Source organism: Mauremys mutica, unplaced genomic scaffold, assembly GCF_020497125.1.
Source record: "Mauremys mutica isolate MM-2020 ecotype Southern unplaced genomic scaffold, ASM2049712v1 Super-Scaffold_100127, whole genome shotgun sequence".
In the NCBI taxonomy this organism is placed as follows: Eukaryota; Metazoa; Chordata; order Testudines; family Geoemydidae; genus Mauremys; species Mauremys mutica.
Window position 1 is genome coordinate 1114780 of NW_025423275.1, and position 5552 is coordinate 1120331.

The 5552-nt window shown below is 49.3% G+C and overlaps 1 non-coding gene across 1 annotated transcript; it reads right to left on the reverse strand.

The window, feature by feature from the left end:
* Positions 1-500: 500 nt before the first annotated feature.
* On the reverse strand, positions 501-574 carry TRNAT-AGU. The gene has a single exon. It is a non-coding gene; the product is annotated as a tRNA-Thr (tRNA).
* Between the last annotated feature and the right edge of the window lie 4978 nt (positions 575-5552).

The window sequence follows — 5552 nt, forward strand, 5'->3', positions numbered from 1 at the left end:
ACAAAAAAGATTGACCAAAAGGGGACAAGAGGAGGCATGTTCAGCAAGGCAGCACTGGATGCTGGATCCTGAATCTGCTCTTTATCCAGCAGCTCTCTTGGCAAGCTCTGCCATGGTGCCACACTCTGGGACTTCTCCCCTAATTGCTCCATTTTTCATCAACAATAACATGAAAGGTGAAAGGACAGCAATTCTCCATTTCCTGCAAGCCCTGCAGAGAACCCTCGAGAAGGGGCTCTGTGCATAGATATCCCCAGCGAATCACATGGGCGCATGACACAGGCTCTCCTGTCACAGTAAATTGCAGCCGGAGCAACCTCCTTGCCAATGCCAATAGCCTTTTGATCAACTCCAGACTGAGGATTTGATTCTCTCAAACGCTCTGCTGGAAAGAAGCCTTTTCCTTCACAAGCAATTACTTGGATTGTCAAGGGAGGTCTCTTCTGTTTCCTGGAAAGTCACAGGAAAATGTGAGCAAAGGAGATGAAAGCTATGGAGCAAGGCACCACTGGGAGTTGAACCCAGGATCTCCTGTTTACTAGACAGGCGCTTTAGCCAACTAAGCCATGGTGCCTTCCCCAAAAGAGCCTTTGCAACCACTCCACTTCATGGTCCAAGACTACACCTTCAAATGCCAAAGTACAGACATTCCCCATTTCCTTCAAGACTTGCAGACTTTTTGCTGTCTGGCTCTCTGTGCATGGAAAGCCACAGCTGAGCTGACAGAGGGCTTCTAACATGCACTTCTTCCACAAGCTGCCATGATCAGATACTGATTAGTGCTCACAGCAGCTTCAGCTCAACTTGAGTCATAGTAACCTTTCCATCAGCTCCAGATTTACCACTTAACACTTTCCACAAGACTTAGCTGCAAGGAAGGGTGTCTGTGTCATGAACAAGCACTTCCAAGGATTGTGCAGTGAGGTCTTTTCTTTTCATGAGAAGAAATAAAAGAAAGGAGCCTGACAGAAAAGCCAGGTTCAGCAGGGAAGAACTGGCAGGCCAAGCCAGGATCTCCTGGTGAGTAGGAAGGCTCTTCAGCCAGCTCTGCCCAAAGATCACTATCTAGAGGCCACTTCCCACAGAGACTGATTATGGTTACAGACCCATCCTGAAATTAGAGCAGGATATTTTAAAGCTTTATCTCACAGTGTAGTAATACAATTCAACCATGTTGGTACAGAGGAGAAAGCCCTTTTTCATTTCACAGTTATTGCTACTGATCTCACTGACAAACTTCCTTTTCTCAGGGCTGCTCCCAGCACTTTAGGGAGTTTTTCCTCTTCTCCCTTCCAGCTGTGGTGATGGGACTGCAGCAGCTCCCCGGATGGCCGGCTTTGCTCTTTCACTTACATCCTTCACTTCTTTGGCTGAAGCTGTGTTTGCCACCAGTTTAATCCATAGTTGAGACCTCAGGTACCAGCAGCTACTTACAAAGGTTCAATTCCCATCACCATCAGTGGGAGGTTATCCAGGGCTGCCTGGGTTGCAGGATTTGGCCCATGGACAGTCTAGGTGCTACAGCAGCTACATTCTTATGCGGTGAGTCCTGCAGCCTATTACCAAACTGCTCTGCCATAGTCTGCAGGGCGCCTGACTTGCTGAGAATCTGGCAGAAGAGAGACCCTGGAGTAGAGAAGGAAAATGTCCTCAGCAGTCGCAGCCGGCAGGAGCAGTAAAGACTGAGTATCAGACAGACTTTTTCACCAGGACAGTAAATGTGCACAACCCCCTGATATATTCTCCGTTCACTCCCCCTCCCAAGGAAGCCCTATTCTGCTCTATTACACTCTCATGGGATGAGAGGGAAGGTCCTCTCATGGGTAAATAACTGGTTACAAGGTAGGAATAAATGGTCAGTTTTCAAAATGGAGAGAGGTCAATAGTGGTGTCCCCCAGGGGCTCTGGGACAAGTGCTATTCAACATATTCATAAATGATCTGGAAAAAGGGGTAAACAGCGAGATGGCTAAATTTGCAGATGATCCAAAACTACTCAGGAAAGTTAAGTCGAAAGCAGCCTGCGAAGAGTTACTAAAAGAGCTCACAAAACTGGTTGAAAGGGCAACAAAATGGCAGATTTGTTGATAAATGCAAAGTGATGCACATTGGAAAACATAATCCCAACTATACATATAAAATGACGAGGCCAAAAATAGTTGTTGCCACTCAAGAGGGATCTTGGAGTCACTGCAGATAGTTCTCTGAGAACATCCACTCAGTGTGCAACGACGGTCAAAAAAGCAAAGAGAATCTTGGGAATCATTAAGAAAGGGATAGAGAATAAGATAGAAAATATCATATTGCTTATGGCCCCCCACATGCATTGGCCTCCCCTCAGGCAGGGGACTTATAGGCTCTTCTGCCAGTTGGTGTTGGCAGCAGCAACGGCTGGGTTCAATGTCTAGGGGAGGAGAGCAGCAGAGACGCAGGAGGAGAGAGAGCCCTGAGAGGGAAGCAATGAGAGCAGAGTGCAAACCAACCAGCTGAACGTCTCACAGGAGTCCTGAAATATCAGTAGCTCCAGGTCCCATCAGGGCTGCCCGGGGGGTAAGTGGGGCAATTTGCCCTGGGCCCCACAGGGGCCCCCACAAGAGTGTTTTGGGGCTCCTGGAGCGGGGTTCTTCACTAACTCTGGGGGCTCTGGAAAACTCTCGTGGGGCCTGGGCCCCCGGAGATTCTTCAGCTCTGGGTCTTCGGTGGCAATTCGACGGCGGGGGGTCCTTCATGAATGAAAAGTGACTTCACTGAAATGTTGAAGGGCCTTAATGGAGAGAAAAGATTGGGTATTAAAGTGCTCTTTAATCGAGCAGAGAAAGGCATAACAAGACCCAATGGCTGGAAGGTGAAAAGAGACAAATTCATATTACAACTAAGGCACAAATATTCAACAATGAGGATGATTCACCACAGGAACAAGCTACCAAGGAAAGTGGTGGATTCTCCATCTCCTGATGTCATTGAATGAAGACTAGATGCCTTTCTGGAATGTGTTTGCTCCAAAAGTAGCTCTTGTGTCATACAGGAGGCCTGTGATATGCAGGGGGTCAGATTAGATGCTCTAATGGTCCCTTCTGGACATAAATTTTACTAATTTCTGAAAAACTGAGTGTAGCATTGGGAGCAGCATCTGATGTTTTCCTGTCTAGCCGGCTTGCTGCCTAGAACGAACGCTCCTTGAGTGGGGTAATCCACAGGGAGTAGCTTAAACCTCCAAAGTGCCTAGCCAGGGGCAGGACATTAGCACAGCAAGGGAGGGGTGTGGCAGTGACATCACAAAGGCCTTTTGCAGGACCTCAGACTATTGGTGGGGAGGTGGTGACCTCACAGAGAGATGCTGACATCAGGCAGGCAGGAGAGGGGTGAGGGGCCAGGGAAACCTCAGAGACCCCTGTGGCTTTGCCTCAGCAAGTCTCCTTCTCCGGGTCTCTCTTTGAGGACTGAGAGAGTATTTGGGTTCACGGACATAAGCACCAGGAGGAACCTCTTTCGAGTTTTCTCCTTCCCTTTTCCTGATTTTACTAGAAAACAGACATCCCTGTTTAGAAGGTAAGAGCCTCCTCGAGGGAAGGGATGTCCTGGTCGTGTCACAGTTCGGATGCCAGTGGCCCCCCTACACTGTAAGGAAGCTCCCGCTGCCGGCTCTGTGTTCGCAGGGCGGGAGAGAGCAGCATCCACGGCAGTGATTTGCTCCTGGCTGCCAGAGCACAGCAGCAGGCTCAGCTGTCAGAACTTCCCAGAGCTATGAAAGGGGAGGGGCCCATGGCTCTGTAGCAGGAATGCAGGGCAGGCGAGTTCACAGCGGGCATTGTGGGATACGGGCAGAGGCCAGTTACGGTGATATAATGAACAGCAGTGTCTACACTGACACTCTCTCACTTTAAGTTTGCTGCAAAAAGCTTTAGGCTTCTCATCAAAGTCATTTTATTTTGTCACCAAAACAGGGCAGTTTTGTCGCCAGACGTGGCATTGCAGTGTGTACACCAGCCACAAGCTGCCGACCGAGGTAGCGTTTTGTGTTTTTCACACACCTGAGCAATATAATTCTGCTGAAACAACTTTGTAGTGCAGACATGGCCAAAGATTCACTCACACACAACTTGTAAGGAAAACGTCACCTGTTCCTCTGCTTTGCAGAATCCAAACACAAGCAAAGCTTGTCAGGCCCCGGTGGTGATGGCAGGGAGTCAGGTGTGGGCAGACCCTGTGTTTTAGCCACCCACAGGTACCATGGCTTAGCTGGCTAAAGCATTTGTTTTGTAAACAGGAGATCCTGGGTTCAATTCCCAGTGGGGCCTTGTTGACTGGTTGTTGGGGCACCTGCGATTGGCTACTGTCAGAAGACAAGATTCAGAGCTAGATGGGCCTTTGGTCTAGCCCAGTGTGGTTTTTCTCATGGTTTAAATTACACTCACAGGCACTGATAATAGAGTTACTGAACGTTTGGGAGTTACGAGCGGGTAGGTCAGTGCTCCAGTCCCCACAAAGATGACCCCCACCCCTTCCTCTGGGACGGGGCAAGTCTGAGCTCTCACACCAAATGGCTCATTGGGGCTGACAGAATCTGTGAGCAGCTTGTTTAGTTTTCGCCAAAGGTTGAGTCCTGCTTTGTGCACCGTGAGAATGAAAATCCTAAACTGCCCTTTGAAATAACGAATGCAGCAGGACGTGTTATTGTCCCTGCCCCAAAGCAGACAGACCAATGGAGAAATGCCGTCGAGTCCAAGGTAATACTCCCCTGCCATTTTACCTTTTTTGCTGGCTAAACTCCTTCTTATCAGCCCAGCCCAGGCTGTCCTCTGCCTCAGCTGCTGCTCCCGGCCTGCTCTAGAGTCAAACACGCAGGGCCCCCAGGGGAACAGAGGCTGGGACAGGGCAGCAGCCTGGGCTGGGCTGGGAAGATGCTGGGAGTTCTCGTTCTCTGAGAACTGGCCTGGTTCCTTCTCAACAGCGAACAAATCAATTCCACGTCCCCTCCCCAGAAAAACCAGCCTGGAGCCAAGGGCAGCAGGGGACGATTCCCTCTAGTTCCCACCGAGGCAGGAGAGAACCCAGGGTGTTTCTAGCAGAGCTTATGGAACTGACGTGGGGAAACCAGCCTTTAATAACAGGCAATTCCAGTTTAAGCTCAGTGTTTTTAACAATTTCTGCAACATTAAAAAACCCTTCAATCGTAGTGTCACCATCCATAACATTGCTTCAGCCTTATAGGTTCCCAAATGCACAACTAAACATCTCTTCAAACACAAGGGAGTGGAGATCAGTCAATGTTCAGAGTCATCCCACATAGAAGAACCATGTTGAGGTACATACTGGCCCCATCATGTGGCCATCGCCTTTCCCTCCTCTCTGTTAAAAGTTTTAATATTTTGCACAGAAACTTTCTTCCCTCAGGAGACACCTGGGAACCAGGGCTCCCAGCCAGACAAACACCTTTAAGAGGCGGCATAACCTGTCAAAAAGTGATCTCCCTCCTTCAGTTCAGTGACAGCCTGCGCATCTCTCTGCCAGTGCGAGAGCGCGTAAGGCACTAATCCGGATAGTGGTGGCTGG